Source organism: Anser cygnoides, chromosome 25, assembly GCF_040182565.1.
Source record: "Anser cygnoides isolate HZ-2024a breed goose chromosome 25, Taihu_goose_T2T_genome, whole genome shotgun sequence".
Taxonomy (NCBI): Eukaryota; Metazoa; Chordata; class Aves; order Anseriformes; family Anatidae; genus Anser; species Anser cygnoides.
The window spans coordinates 1,332,745-1,348,623 of NC_089897.1; the positions used below are offsets into that span (position 1 = coordinate 1,332,745).

General features: G+C 62.0%; 1 long non-coding RNA gene across 7 annotated transcripts; it reads right to left on the reverse strand.

Annotated features, from left to right (window-relative positions):
* Positions 1-82: 82 nt before the first annotated feature.
* Positions 83-15,642, reverse strand: LOC106046141 (uncharacterized). 7 transcript variants are annotated; one of them, XR_010826564.1, is made up of 7 exons: positions 14,681-15,642; positions 14,226-14,611; positions 13,954-14,136; positions 13,551-13,858; positions 9,345-12,381; positions 5,898-6,147; positions 83-725 (listed from the first exon to the last, which is right to left on the reverse strand). It is a non-coding gene; the product is annotated as an uncharacterized lncRNA (long non-coding RNA). The 7 variants fall into 7 exon arrangements; XR_010826560.1 differs by having other exon boundaries at positions 13,954-14,611; positions 14,681-15,209; positions 15,560-15,637; XR_010826561.1 differs by having other exon boundaries at positions 85-725; positions 13,551-13,695; positions 13,791-13,858; positions 13,954-14,611.
* Positions 15,643-15,879: the final 237 nt, after the last annotated feature.

Below are 15,879 nucleotides of genomic sequence, written 5' to 3' on the forward strand. Positions count from 1 at the left end.
GTCCCCAGCCCCAGGACCTCGGGGCAGGGCTGGGGCCAGCAGCCGACGCTTCCCCTTCTCCCCGGCAGCCTGCAGGCAGCGGCGCAGGAGGACAGCCCCTGCCCGAGCAGCAGCCAGCCTGGCTCCCCTCCAGCCGGGAAGGTCACCGCGTCCACCGCGAGCATCACCGAGAGCAACCGGGGAGACGCGCCGCTTGCGAGCTTTATTTTATTTTTCCGAGATAGGAAAAAAAACACGAAACCGCATCTTATGGACTGGACTCACCGGCTCGGCTCTGCAGAAGTGCCTGAATAATTTATGGCCGAGCCACCTCCTCCTCCTTCCTCTCCCTGGGTCACTCAGGCCAAGGAGGCACAGGCACGGGAAGCGCGCCCGGCCCGTTCTGTCATGGGCTGTGAGCTCCCGGCGCTGCCTTGGGTTTAATTCCCCGCTGGTTGGAAGGGTGGGGAGAATAAATCTTTAATTCAAAGCGAAATATTAATAGAGCCGCAATTAGCTGTAATATCTACACAATTAAAAGGCAGAAGTCCCAGCAAGAGCTGTTCTCCTGTGGATTTCAAGAAAAATGAGTTTGCAGGGTGGGACGGGGAGCCAGGGATGCTTTTCGGGTGTTACCGCTGGTCCCCGGGGGAAACGCGGCCGGGAGGAGCAGCAGAGGGATGGCTGCAGGCAGGTCAAGGGCTCCCCGGCGGTGCCGGTGACGCAGGAGGAAGCCAAAGTCCGATCTGCAAGAAAAGAAGAGGAGGAGGAGAAAGATTTCAGAGGGGAAGGAAAACAGAAGAACACGCTGACACGTTTGTCCTGCTCCCTGGGGCGTTGATTGTTGGGTTTTTGCTTTGTTGGGTTTTTTTGTGTTTTTTTTTTTTTTTTTCAACTAAAGGAAGGTTTTCACTGACGTCAGGCAGCGATGAACCTCAAAGCGAGGACGGAGAGCCAGAAGAGTCTCCGCTGGAAGTTCGCAGGCTTTCGGGATGGATTTCAGCAACCGCGGGGCCTGCGCCCAGCGGGGCGCCCCGGGCTCACCCCCGCAGCCCCTGGCGGCCGTTTGCCAGCTGAAGGCACAAAAACCACTCGCAAAAGAGACGTTGAAGCTTTCCTGCGCTGGGTAATTAGAGCCTGAGCTGCGATTTACCGAAGAAAGGAGGGGAAAAAAGAAATTGCAAAACAAAAACAAGCAAAATAATTCAGCGTGCCCAAAAAATACATAAATTATAGGCCCAAGGAAAAAAAAAAAAAAAAAAAAAGAAACAGCCTTGGATTTCTTTCCACAAGAAAGAGACTCCTACACACAAACAGCACATGAATATGGGTAATAGATATGGATATTTCAGAGAGCGAAAATGGTACTGACTGCGCTCTTATTGGATCAACACTCACACATCGAGTCCATGTTTCTCTCGAGGAGTGGGGATAATGGGATGCCGAATGTCAGACCATTTTAAATATATATAAAACTCATTATACGCCTCATGACTAACCAGATTTTGATGGAAAGAGTTGCATTTTAAAGAAATGGGAGGGGTGGGGGGAAAAAAAAGGCAGCCCATCCGGGCCTGCGGGGAGGAATTAGCAATGAAAGAGGGATGATTCGTCTGCAGGCTGTGAGCGACAACCCCTCCTCCTCGCGAGGAAGGCTGCTGCGGCTGTGCCAGCCCCCTGGCAGCCCCCCCAACCCAACGACCTCCCCATTTTGGGGGGCTCCAAGCCCCCTCCAGCAGTTTTCCAGCACCCTGGAGCCCGCGTCCTGCCCAGCCGATGCAGGGCCCCCAGGAAAAATGCTGCTTGAGGCCCCAGCCTGCCTCTTTGCTGGAGACTACCGAGGAGGGGACGCCCCTGGGTTCATGGGCTTCTCCCCAAGCCCCCCGTGCCAGCACTGAGGGGATGGGGTGAGCGTGGGGGTCCCAAACCTGCCCCTCTGTGAGCAGCCGAAGGCCACAGCAAGCTCCGCTGCTTGGCAGCGATGCGCATCCCTGGCCGAACCCCCTCCAGCTGCAACGCTAGAGCCACTTCTTGGGGTTTATTCCTCTCTCCTGCACACATTCAGCCTAAAAATAAAAAAATTAAAAAAAAAAAAAATCCCTCTTTGTACCCCTTTGTCCCCGTAGCGAAGGAGGACAAAGGAATCGTGCCTGGGTTTGGTGGCACAGCGGTGCCGGAGCTGCTCTCCCAGCCCAGAGACGGAAGCGCCCGCGCTCTTTCCTTCTGCAACACTCCCACCTAATGGCAGGAGAGCCACCGAAACGAGAGCCAGCAGCACCCAGCAGAGCCACCCGACACCCCGCTGAGCACCCCGAGGTGCCGGGCAGAGGCCGGCCCAGCTCGGTGCACCTCCGGGCTCAGACGCCAGCAAAAACCACCCGCGGGCATCCCGGGCTCTGCCCCGCCGGCAGGCACCAGGGGCTCCAGCAACACCGACTTTTGCTCAGTGAAGGAACAAAGCTGACTTCCCGACAGAAAGGAGCCCACGAATCCGGCATGGGTGGCAGGGATCATGCTGAGGTTTCATCACACGCTTTGCAACTTTTTGTCTCTGCCGCCCGCCGCCCCCCGTTTACTCCCCACTCACCCCAAAACCTGCGCCCACGCGCTGTGCCCAGCCAGGCCCTGCCCTGCACACCGAGCACCCCCCGGGGACCAAAGCCATAACCCCCACAAATGCCATTTTTCCGCCCCCACACCAGCAGCTTTCAGCTGGCTCCAGCCTTTGAGTGATGTTTTGCTTCCCTCTTGTGGCTGCTGCCCTGGCACAGCCGCGCTGGGAAGGGAAATGGGACCTGGGAGCACCCCACACGTGTGCCCAGGAGAGCGCGAAGGGCGCTGGATGGGCGAATTGGTCCCATCCCAGCCACAGCGATGGCTTACAAGCGAGGACGAGAGGAGATGCTGCGCAAGGTGCTGGGGATCCCTCCAAACCCAGCTGCCCACCTGCCTGAGCTGAGCGCTCGGTGGCACAGAAGGCACTGGGTTATTTTACCCGACACCAGCACGAGACGGGCTGGGATGCTCCAAACAAGGCTCCGGGTTTGTCCGTGTCTGCCCAGGCCAACACTTGCACAAACCACATTGATTTATTTTTTTTTTTTTACCCCTCTTCCTAACAGTATCAGAGGCTGAACAAGTCCCCAAATGCAAAGGAAAATGGCAAGCAGTCCCAGCTCTCAGCCCCCTGCCTCCCCAGGTTGCTCCCACCCTCCTTAGAAAGCTGATAGGGAAAAGAAAAAAGGAAATTTTTTTAGAGGAACGATGTTTGCTGTGCCGTGAGCACGGGGCCACGCAGCACTGGTGGTTTTGACGCTTCCCCAGCTAACGCTGAGCGACAGCAAGCGCCCGCAGCGCACTGCCGCCGCCTCCCCGCTGCCACCCGGCCGGCCCGCGCCCTGTGCTAACACCCTTTAAAGAGTCCTTCAAAATAAAATAAAGTAAATAAAATAAAAACAAACAGTCGTGGTGGATTTATTGGTTTTGGAGGACTCTTTGTCAGAGGGCGAGCGTTCGCTCAGCGCGGACCCGGTGATGTGGCTGGGGCTGGTTTGGGTCGGCGGTTACTCCAGAACTTGGGTCTAAACAATAGTAAAAAAGGAAAAGCCACGGCACAAATGACCTCGGAAATTTCTCATTACGCACCCTTAGCACCTTTTCTATGCCGCTGCTGGAGCAGGAGCTACTGCTGGAGCTGCAGAGGTGACACAAACTCATCACACCCGTGCTCAGGTAGCTGGGGAGCGACTGAGCCTGGAAGACGCCGCTCCCGGCCCCTCTCTTCCCTCCTGGCCGTGGCTGGGAGCCGAAGCTGCCGTCCTGCTCCGAAGGCACGAGGCCAGCAGGGATCAGGCCCCAGAGGGACACGGAGCAGGACCCAAGACACGGAGCTGCCTAACAAGCCAGCAGCACTAATGTCATTAGCGCCGCCGCCTATTTTGGGCTACTGCACGAAGCAGAAACCACTTTAATCTGCAGTTAAAGCAGAGCCGGTGGCAGCGAGCGGGGGCTTTTATTCCCGTCTTATTTTTAGGAGTTTCATCTGGCAGCAAGAGCCCGGCTTGGCACTGGGCACCTGCGGGTCCAACGTGCCACGTCCCGGGAAGCCGGCACCATTCCCCAGGCCTGGGGGGTTCCCAAAAACAGGGGGAGCTCAGCTCTGCCTGGGCTTCTGTATGGATGCAGGAGGGTTTTTTCCACCTACAGTTACTGCGGGAAGCTGGAATCTCTCTTTAAAGAAAAAAAAAAAAAAAAGGGAGCCAGAAGAAGGAGAGAGCACATTTGGTGGTAAAATTAACTGTGACGGCCAGACAGCACATACTTCCCCTGCACCAGCAGGACGATTAGAGGAAAATCTTTACATTTTAACTAACACTAAAGCCTCTGGTGGTGCAGAGTTAATTCCCTCCAGCCCTGCCGGAGCAGACAGGCAGCAGGACACCGGTGGGGACGGAGCAGAGCAGGAGCGGCGCATCGCGCTGGGAAAGGCGCAGGGTGCTGGAGGGAGCCAGCGCTGAGCAGCAGCAGCCTGAGCCCGCAGCCAGCCGTGAGGATGCACAGGAGATGGGGTAAAGCCAGGAAGGCTGCGTGGAGCAGGAAAAGGCTGTGACTGCCGTGCTTCTCCCCTCCGGCTACCCGGGGAGCCGCGGTGCCTCTCCCGAGGATCCCCAAGCCATCGGCTGCGATGCTCTTCCCGAACCCAGCCACGTGCAAAGCTTCCCCGTTCACTACGCACGCACCAACCTGCTCTGCTTGAAAGCCAAGAGCCCTACATCAGGGCAGAGCTGCACCTCTGAATGAGGGCAGCCTTGCCCCGAGCACCCCTCTGCCACTTGGGACCCCGGGCAGGCGAAGCCCCGTGGCACCAGGGCGGCCCCGGGCCCCTCTGCGCGGAGCTGGCCCCGCCAAAATAGCGCCCGCCTGCTCCTCCCAGCTCCTCCATAATTCATGCCACATCCTCCTGAAAGAAATATCCTCCTCAGGCATGAAATATTCATGGCCCCGTACTTTGCAAGGAAACACTGCCTTCCTTGGAGCGCGACCAAGCAGGCAGGGCCGGCACGGATTTGCCTTCGCAGGAGTAATTACATCGCTCATCTATCGGGTGCTGCAACGAGAGGGGCTGCACTGGGGAGGTATCGGCGCATCGTGTCCCACCCCGTGCAAGAAATCTGCTTTCGGAAGAGGCACGGGAGGGCTCGCACAGCTCGCCGGGGAGCCCCAGCCCCGCTCCGCTGCACAACATTCAAGGAAAGCAGAGGCATCCATCCCCCGGGGCTTGGCGCATCGCTGTGGTGCCTCCACGAGCGTTACTTAACAACAAGCGTCAGTCCCAGCCCCACGGGACTTCCCTAGCAGGCCCCAGAGGGGGGGGCACAGCCCTAAGGGTGGCTTCAGCGGGGAAGTTGCTCTGGGGGCACGAAGGGGTGGAAGATGTGCACGGGGACAGGCGAGCACCGCACCGAAAGGGATGCGCGACGAAACCCCAGTACCGTTCCCCGCTGGGCAGCCCCTCAGCTGTGCTTGAAAAGCCATCTGTTAGGTGCTGCCGTGTGCCGTGATAATAGTTAAACATGCTTTCAATTTAAATAAACTATCGTATTTTTATAATTAAAAAAAAAATGCAGTTTCTCTGGGCAGCGTGAAGTGTCCCAGGGCCACCCCAGCGCGGCTGGGGACAGCACGGGGCAGGATGCGGCCCTGGGGCTGGGGGAATTCGGTGATGCTGCACAGGGGCGAGCTGGGCAAGGGCCTGGCCACGACTGCCCTCCTTCACCCCACGCCGGCACCTTCCCAGTTTTATTATCATCGCTGCTGGCTTTTTCACCTTCCCAGCCCCGGCAGCACCACCAGGTCCTGGGGACGGAGCAGCCCAGCCAGGAACATCCTCGGCAGCAGGCAGCCGTGGAGGAACCCACCTCCAAGGAAGATTTTGGGGCAGCGCGGGCCCCCTGCCCCCCTGCTCACAGCTCAGCACCCCTCCGGCTCTCAGGCAGCAGCAGCTGCCCCCCCGCAGCCCTTTCCTCCCTTCCGTGGTGCTTTGCCGAAGTTACAGCCCTCGCAGGGTGCCCATCGGTTGCACCTCTAAGTTTAGGGACAGCACCATCAGCCGAGGACGCTTTCGACGTGGAGAGAACAGCTTCCTACAGGCAGACAGCTCCGACGTGGCTACGAAAATTAACACATAAATAAAAATCACTCTTCTAACCCGATCCATCCCCAGGCAATAAATCAAGCCCTTGCTCGGGGGGGGGGGGGCTGCCAGGCCCCATGAGATGTTCTGGCACCCAGATGTGCCCGGCGGTGCCAGCCCTAGGGGCAGGGAGGGGACACCACCAGGTACGCCAGGGCACATGGGGACAGGACGTGAAGCAGAGCCCCCCGCCCCCCCAGCTCGGTGGCCCGGGGCGCGTTAACCACCACCGCCCGGGGACAAGCCCACGCTCGAGCAGCAGCACGCGTTTAATTAATCCCATCTTGTCCGGCGTGATACGAGCTATAATAAAACATGGCCCAGATTTCACGGTTCCTCACATCGTGAGCCAATTAATAACAATAAAAAATAATAAAAAAAAATAAAAGCCTGAACACGGAGCCTGCCTCCGTCAGCCAGCCCTCGCCTCCAGCCCCCCCCAGCTGAGGCACTGCAGCTCACCGCACCCCAATAAGGGGGCCGGGGGGGGATTCCCCAATGCATTGGTTATAGCAGGGTCCAGAAAAGCCCCCCGCCCCTGGGCCACGGAGGGGGGGTGATGCTGGGTGCAGGGCCCTGCTGCGAGGTGTTCTGGTGGTGGGGAGAGAGGAGGGGGCTGGCGAGCAGCAGGGGAGGGGGCTCGGCACAGCGCTCGGGTCTCTGCTGAGCGGTGAAAACGGATCCGGGGAAATCTGCGCGCCCGGGATCGACTCAGCCTTGGCCAGGACCCGAGGTGGTTTCGGGTGGCTTCTGTGGGAGCGCTGCCAGCGCAGGCTGGGCTCCCTGCCCCCGGGGACCTGGTGCCAGCACCCAGGCTGGGGGACCCAGCCCAGAGACCCCCCCCCAGAGCAGGCATCGCTTCCAAAAACCCCCCGACACCCCCAACCCCCAGGTGCTCCCCCCGGGGGGGGGGGGCACGCACCGCATCCCGCAGCCATGCTCCCCGCACCACCGCGTCGGTCCCAGATCTGGACCCGGCGTCTCGCGGCCCCAAATTTCCAGCAGAAGCCACCAGTGCCTTCCTGTGGCTGCCGCCCTCGCTGCAGCCGTGCGGCGGGGCCGGATCCAGCCCGGTGAGAAAGGGAGGAAGGGATTTGGGATTAGCTGCTGGCCGGCACCCAACTGCTCTGGGGATGGGGAGCAGCTCCTCCTGCCCCGACACACAGCGTGGGGGGCACGGATATCCCCCGCAAGGGTCACCCACGGGCAGCGGGGACACAAGCAAGCTCCTCCAGCACTCCCACCAGGAGCCTTCCCGAAATCCTCGGGGAAAATCCCCCCGCTCCCAGCCCACGGGCTGCACACGCTCTACCCACGCAGCAGGGACCTCCAGGTACCCACCGAATTTGTGCTTTTATTTAAGGACAATATTCAGCCGCCGGCCCACGGCTGCGTTGTTTCGGGCTCATTTCTCCCCCAGAGAGGGGCTCTGGGGGCATCGGGGCAGGAAAAAATCGCTTCCCTCGCCCTGCTCCAAGTCACGCTGAGCCGCCCCCCCAGCCCGCGCCGTCGTGACGCTCCCCTCCGAGGGGAGCCACGCGCACGCCTCGTCAGGCTCCGGCACCTCCATCCTGATTAGCAGTTGCTAAGCGAGCAATTAATCAGGCCCCCGAGCCAGCGGGGAGGGCGGCTGACAGCCCCGCACACCCCCACCGAGCCGCTCGGGGGATGGATGGATGGATGGATGGAAGGATGGATGGATGGATGGATGGATGGAAGGATGGATGGACGGACGGACGGACGGACGGACGGACGGATGGAAGGATGGAAGGATGGATGGATGGATGGATGGATGGATGGATGGATGGATGGATGGATGGACGGATGGATGGATGGATGGATGGATGGATGGATGGATGGACGGACGGACGGATGGACGGATGGATGGATGGATGGATGGATGGAAGGATGGATGGATGGATGGATGGATGGATGGATGGATGGATGGATGGAAGGATGGATGGATGGAAGGATGGATGGAGGGGGACCACAGCCCACGGGATGCTCCCCACCCCACCACAGTGCGGGGACCCCCCCGTGACCCGCTCCCCAGCATAGGTTTGGGGGCACAGAGGGGTGCGATGCTCAGCACCGCTGCAGCTTGCAGCCTTGCAGAGCCCCCCCCCCAGCCCCTCACCTCTCACCCCTCGTGCTCCACCCCTCGCTCCCCTGCTCGTGTGTCTGTGCTGGTTGAAAGCTGACCCCCCCGCACCCCCCCGGAGGTGCCCAGCGGTGCCAGGCACCGCGTCCCAGCGCCGTGTAACTGGAGCCGGGAACAGGCAGTGACCACCCGGCCCCGTTATAGCCGGCCCTAATCCCCTGGCCGGGCTGGGTGTCACGTCTCCCTTGGGATGGGTGAGCTGCAGCACGGGGTCAGGGACACGCCACGTGCCTGGGTGTCCCCTGCTAGGGGGGGACACGCTCCACGGGGAGGGGGGGAGGAAGAGGAAAAAAAAATATCAGGCCACCCATACGGCTCAGCCCCAGGCACCGCGGCATCGCCGTCACCCCCCCCATCCTCCTTCCCCTTACCTGGGGGGAGCTGGGGCCAAGGGGGCCCAGCAAAAAGCCCCCAGCTCAGCAGCTCCCACCCACCCACCCCAGCACCCATCCTGCTCCCCCTGCAGGGTGCTGAGCCCCACCACGACCCCGCGGAGCCCCATGGGGGGGGCTGTGGGGCAGGGCCAGCTCCTGCCCACCCTGCTTTGAAAGGGGGCACCCTGCAGGGGCGCAGCCCGGCTCCCACCCCCACCCCCCCCGGCCCTGCTCCCGCAGCCCCCGGCCGCCCCCGGCCCCCGGCGTGCCTCAGTTTCCCCCCGCCCTGCAAAGCCCCAGCCCGGCTGCGGGGTCGCCTGTCCCCGTTAGATGGCAGCAGGGATCCGCGGTGCCACCGGCCCCAGCCTCGGGGACGCCGCCAGGATCCGGCCACCCCCCAGCCTCCCCCCCCCCGTAGGGCTGACCCCTGGGGGGCCGCATCCTGCCCTCCGGTGCTGAGGGCACCGGCTGGGTTCCTGCGGGACGCCTCGTCCCGCCCGGCCACGCTGCGTTTCGCCTCCTTTATTGCCCCAGCCGGTGCCAAACCCGCCACCCAGCGCCGCCCACCTCCCTCGAAGGCACCCAAAAGAGGGGCCCGCGAGGCACGGCACCCAAAAGCGGGGCTGCTCCGGCTCACCCCCGAAGCCAGCTCGGCTCCGTCCCCGCTCCCGTCACCTCCTCCTCCTCCTCTTCCTCCTCCTCCGGCCTCCAGGGCCACCCCGGGCCCCCGCAGCGGGGCCACCACCAGCGCCTGAGTCAGGCGTGAGCAGCACCTGAGTCACGGGCACCCAGGGAAGCCCCCCCCCGGCCCCCGGCGCTTTTCCAACCGGAGCTGAGTAAAAGGGAAAGCGTTGAGGGATTTGGCCGGGAAGGGTGCTCGCGGAGAGCCCTGGCAAGGAGCAGCAACCCCCCGACCCCCCGGCACGTCCCCCTTGGTCACAGTGGGCTCGGGGTCACGGCAATGCCCGGCAAAGCCACCGGTGTGCTCGTGGCGGGGACGGCGCCGGAGGCGTCCTCGCCCAGGGGAAATGGAGAGGGGAAAAACCCCACAGGGGAAGGAAAAGTGGCCGTGAGCCCGTGCCCTGGGCTGGGTGTCCTGTCCCCGAGCTCCCTGCAGTGCCGGCTGGGAGCATCCGTCAGCGCTGCCCCAAAAATCCAGGTGCCCCTGGGGACAGCTCCGGGTGGCTTTTCCACTTGGGGCAGGCTGGGGAGCCGCAGGGGGGGGTCCTTCTGCACCCCACGGGGCCTGCGGGGACTTGAGATAACCCAGGGATGGAGGAGCCAGCCCTGGTGAAGAGCAGGAAAAATGCGTCCCCCGTCCCTTGCCCCGAGTGCACGTCCTCCGGCCCCCTGCAGCCCCCTGCAGCCCCCTGCCCCAGGGACCCCCAGCTCTTGCCTCCCGTGCCCCCACCCCTTGCAGCACCTCCCACGTTGCCCCTGATCCCCCCCCCAGGATGCTGCTGCCGGCCGCCGCGGGCTTCTCTGCTGCCCCGTTTAGTTTGGCCGTGCCACTCGCAATAAAATACCTTGATTAAAAAAAAATAAGGCCGGCAGCCCCCCCGTGCGAGCCAGACAGCAAGCCCTCAATTAATGACCCCTCGCATTCCCCTCCCGCGTTCCCCCGTTAATGATTTACAGCATTTTCTCCCTGGCTTTTTTTTTTTTTTTTTACAAGGCTTTGTTAGTCCCCAGCCCTGGGGCTGTGGGGGGGAGAGGGATTTGGGGGCCGGGGTGGGGGGGAGCACAGGTATTTCCTCACCCACCAGGAGCCCCGGTGCCCCCGGGGTGGGTTGGCGAGCGATGGTGGGGAGCTCTCGGTCTGCAGATGAGGGGCTGGGGGGTGAAGGAGGTGCCGGGGCCCCCACTGACAGCCGAGGGCCGCATCCCTGCGAGGATGCTCCCGTGGGCAGGGGGTGGCACGAGGCTCAGCTCCCGGCGCCCCCTGGTTTACGCCACCCCTTTTGGAGCAGGAGCGAGGCGAGGCAGGACCCCGGCGGGGCCGGTGGCCGCACGCGCACCTGAGCCCCAGCACGCTCGGGACACGGCGCCCGAAGCGCGAGGGGAGCTGGGAAGGGGCCGGGGCAGCCCCCCCCCAGCAGCAGCACTGGGCTTTGTGCTCAGCAGGCAGCCCGGAGGAGGTTTCATGTTACTGGGAAGCTGGGATGGCGGCGTGTTCCCGGGCAGCGCGCGGACAAAAGGCCATTGTGCACCGCGGGGCTCCCCCGAGCCATGGCGCAGCCCCAGCGCTTCCCAGAGCCCCTGCCAGGGGCCCGAAAGGAGCAGCCCCCCCCCAACCCCCAACCCCAGGCCACCAAGGTGGCACGGCTGGTGGCCAAGGAGCGTGGGGCACCTGCCTGCGGGACGCTGAGCAGCCAACAGGGTGCGGGAGCCCCCCCCCGGAATGGCTCCGCCGTGGGGCTCTCCAGTTGCCCGAGCGCACTGAGCCGAAGCAGCTCCTTTCCCTGCTCCCGTCCCTGTCCAAAATACCCTAAATGTGCCCTCGCCACCCCGAGGGATGGGGACAGTGGGATGGCACCCGCTGGGCCACACAGGTTAAACCAAAGCCAGCCAAAGCGTGGGTGCCAGGCGGGGACGTGGCCCCAGGGGTGCCAGGCGGGGACGTGGCCCCAGGGGTGCCAGGCGGGGACGTGGCCCCAGGGGTGCCAGCACTTCGGGGTGTGCAGGGCCAGGCTGGCAGCCCACACACCCTGGCCACGGCCGCACATCCCCACGTGGCCAGGAGCCACTTTCCAGCCCCACCAGCCCATCCCACGACACGCACCTCCTGCCTCTCGCCCCGATCCATGTTTTAGGGGGGGGTTACGTGCACATTTACACTTACGGGGCTGTGCAGAGCACACGGGCAGGCAGCCCCCAGCCTGGGGGCAGGGATCCCCTCCGAGCACACCCTCTCCTCGCCACCCTGCTCCCAGAGGCAGGGACCTGGCCCCATCGCCGGCCGGTTGCAAGCACGAAAAGGCAGCGAGCGCTGCAGGGAAGCCCGTGGCTCCCCGCCGAGACACCCCCAGGGTGGCTTCCCAACAGAGCTTTCAAAACAAGGCAGCACCTGACAGCCCTGGCTCGCTCCGGGCAGATTTGGCCACTTCTTTCCAGGCACAAAGGGCACAGGCGCTCCCCGTCAGCCCGGCCCCTTGGCGCTGGAGGGCTGGGACAGGCAGGATTTTCCCTTCCTTCCCTTCCAACCTTGCCCCAGCCGGGGCTGCACGTAGACCTCGAGCACACCCGCAGCACCCTTCACCCCAGCACTCAGGCCCTTTCCCTCCCAGGGGTTAATTATTGATTGCAGCCGGTCATAAATATCGCAGCAGGGATTCGCGAGGCAGCTCCGAGGTAACGGCGATGCCTCTTCGCGGCGCAGGCAGGGGAAGGTTTCTCACTCGGGTATCAGATCTGGGGGACCCCGGTCCTGGTGCTCCCCCAAGGGGCCTGGGCAAGTTCCTCTGCTTCTTGGAGGGAGGAGAAATGTTTCTTCTCACCCTCTTGGAGACTCTTCAGGACATGGAGAAGTCACCCCAGGGGCTGGTGAGGATGCCGTGTCCCAGCGATGCCCTCCTGGGACAGGAGCTCCATGGGGAGGAAGAGTTCAGGCCCTGCATTGCCTTGAGAAAGTCAGAAACCCGATGCAGGGCTGGCGTGACGCTCACCTCATTACCCTGAGCAAGAATTAACGAAGGCGGTTAATTACCTTGGCCCTTCTTTGTGCAGCCACCGCTGCTCGAGCGGCTTTGGGGTGAAACCAGCTGGAAACGCGAGGTCCCCGCGCGCCCCGGGAGGGATGCTGCCTCTCGTAGCACCAGAACAGGACGGTGCAGGGGGATGCCCAGCGCTCGGGGTGCAGCAGAGCCCCCCCCAGCCAACAAAGTCCCAGCGAGCAGCGATGCTGAGCAGCCCCCCCGCCCCATGAAGGGCCCCGCAGCACCCCACACCCCGCAGCCCGGCACCACCGCAGGCGAGAGGAGCCCGTTGGTGCCGGACACAGCCCCCAGAAGTCCCGCACCCTCTGATCCACGCGTTTGGGTGCGATGAGGATAATCACAGCCATCTCCACAAGGCCCGGGACCAGGAGGATTAATTAAACTGTTGTTCGAGAGGGGGGCTTTTGAGGTGACAAATAATTAGTCCGGTAGCCTTCCAATTACCCAAGGACCTGGGCTGGGATATTTTTCCAGAGCTGCCTTAGAGGATCTGGGTTCCCTTTTCCCAGGGAAATTAGGGGGAATTAGGCACCCAAATCCCCAGCACGGCTTTGCGGGGCTCGGTGGCACTCGCTGGGACAGGGCGGGTATGGGACGAGGGGACATTGTGCCTCCCATGTCCCCCCCCCCCCCGAGACAGGGCGATAGCAGGCGATCAGTGCAGTGAAGAAGGAGGTAATGATTATTTCTTTGGAAATATTGCCTAGAAAATAGGGATAATCAGCAACGCGCACGTGTCCCCTGCCTGCCCCACATGGTGCGGACCTCCATGCGTCCTGCACGCTCAGGACTCTCAAAGGCAGAAGCACCGAGCCTATAATTTATGGGGTGCCGCAGGAATTTGTCCCCAAAATGAGGCTCCAGGAACACAGGGATAAACCTGCCCCAGAGGGTGAGGAGGAAGGAGAGGTCTGAACAAATTACAGCCGGCCTCGGTGGGTACGGGGCCGCTCGGCCGCATGGGGGATCTTGGTCAACAGGGAACAAAGCCCGGAGGGGAAACAAAGGCCCCGTCCCCTCCCACAGTGCCCATCCCGTCCCCAGCAAACCCGTGACAAGGTGACAAGGACCGGGCTGGGGACACCCCGACCCGTGTCCCGAGGGGTCTCCCAGCTCGGTTGGCTCACCTGGGTCAGTTGGGGTTGCTCGCCCCAGCACAAACACCCCGGCACGGCACACGTGGATCCCCTGCACTGCGCTCACCCGGGATGGGGGAGAAAAACCCCACTTCTCGTAGCACCATTTCCAGCCGGTTTTTGCCTTCTGGGCTCACTGCAGAATTCAGATTTTTGAATTTGGGATTGCAGAACTTTTGCGTTTTGCAATTTTTTTATTTTTATTTTTTTTCCAAACTGCAGAACGCAAACCTCGCCGGTCCCGCTCCCAAACCCCGCCTCGGCGGCGGCGTGTCTCTCCTGGCTTTCAGCCGGGAAAGCTGCAGAAACAAAAGTGAAAACAAGTGGCAGGATGGCAACACCAGGTGCGGCTCTGCCCAGCTCGGAGCGGCCCCCCCGGCGCTCTGCCTCTCACCTTTTGGCAGCTCACAGCTCGCTGTTCGGGGCAGCGGGCACTGCCCCGCGTCCCCCCCGCGGGTCACCGTGTGCGCACACCTCTCCGTGGTGCGCTTCCAGGCCGTTCCCCTTCCACAAATCCCCCACTGAGCCGCCCTCTGTCCTCTCAAACATGCTCAGAGCACCAAAAAAAAAAATCCCCCTTTTCCCCAAAAAAACCAGTCACTTCCCAATTTCCCCCCGCTGCACGCAGCTTCCCATCCCAGCACCGCTCCCGGCTGCGGGGCGCACCTGGCCGGGGATTTTTTGGAGACGGACGCGGCTTTGCTTCGAACACCGAGCGACGTGGAGCAGCCCGTGGGTGCAAAGCCACCGGCGAAGGCAGCTCTCAGAGCCCTCCCCAGGGGTGAGCAAGAAATTGCCGAAAGTTTCGGCGACCCAGAACCGACAGCCCCGGTTGTTCGCGCCCCCCCCGGGCGCTGCTCTCCGGTTACAGCCACTCACCGCCGGCGCAGAAGAAATAACGAGGGATATTAATAACAGCAGCCCTCTGCCAGGCACAGAAACCAAATTCCTCGCCGGGCTCGCAGCAAAGAGGGGAAGCCCGAGCACGCCCGTGGGCAGGTTTGGGGCAGCTGAAGGCACCGCAGCGCACGGTGCTTGGCTGGGGCCGCCTGCTGCAAGGGAACGCTGATTTTAGATTTAAAAAAAATAATAATGCTTGGGGCTTGCAAGCAGCACCTTACCTGGATGCAAGGCCCTCGGATGGAGGGGACGCAGCGCAGTCGCCATCTCAGGGAGCTGCGGCCGGGCTCGGCCCCAAAATGCAGCGGTGCAAAGGGGGCAATGCCTCCGCTTGCAGCCATTCGGAAATGGGTCGGCTCCTCGCAGGGCTTTTTTTCCCCTCCCTTGCATTCATTTTTTCAGAAAGGGACACGGCTTTGGTTGTGTTTCAGACGGGAGCCGTCGAGGGAATTTGCGGGGGATTTTAAATCCAAGCAGCATTTAGCAAGGGGTGCCACGAGCCTTGCTCGGCTGGGTTCGGTTCTTTCCGTGTCGCAAACCTTCCCCGCAGAAGTTTTGCGCACGCAGACACCGACGCTTCTGGGCTTCACGTTGTTAAGGATGCTTATTTTTAAATAAAAACCTGCCTGAAACTTGAATTCAGCATCATACGGTCTAAAGTTCAGCTCCCAACACCAGATTTCAACCCTTCGAGGCAGGGTGGTCAAAGCACCCAAGTCGGACTTTCCACGAAATTCATGATCGGGGTTTCTGCAGGAGTTTGGGGGAATTAGGCAGACTCTCATCGCTGAGAGCTCCGAATTTCCTTGTATTCCCCCCAAAACCCACCACAAGCCCCCAGATGCTTGGCATGCTGTGGAAAACTGCCCCCAACGCAGTTTTTTAGGGTCCTAGCAGACCCGGAGAGCTGATCTCGCTCCCGTTCCACACTGACCTAAGGCACCCCAAAACAGCGTGGATTCAGAACAAAGCTCCCCCCAGGCAGAACCAAACCCCAAAACCCGCCCAGACCTCGGGGCCGCTCGCCAGCCCCCCCCGAACCCAACCACGCTCACCCCTCTGCCCCCAATCCTATTCCCACAACATTTCCGCCCTGAAACCTGAAACACGGCGCTTCAGAAACCTCCCTGGGGACGGAGCACCTGCTGCCGGGTGCCTCCAGAAGGGGATCAGAGGATATTTTTTTATTTTTTTGGGGGGGGGGGGGGGGGGGGGGGTTTAACAGCATGGGGGGGGCAGCAAATAAAAGCACCGCGCTTTGCCCAGCGCAGAGCCCCGATGCCCAACCCCAAAACGCCACCAAAACCTCTCAGCGTCACCCCAAAACCCCAAAACCACCCTGGGGGCACACAGCACCGTGTGCCCCCCCCGGGAAAACACGCCCCCAAGCCGGGAACCCATAAACTGGGTATTGGGAACC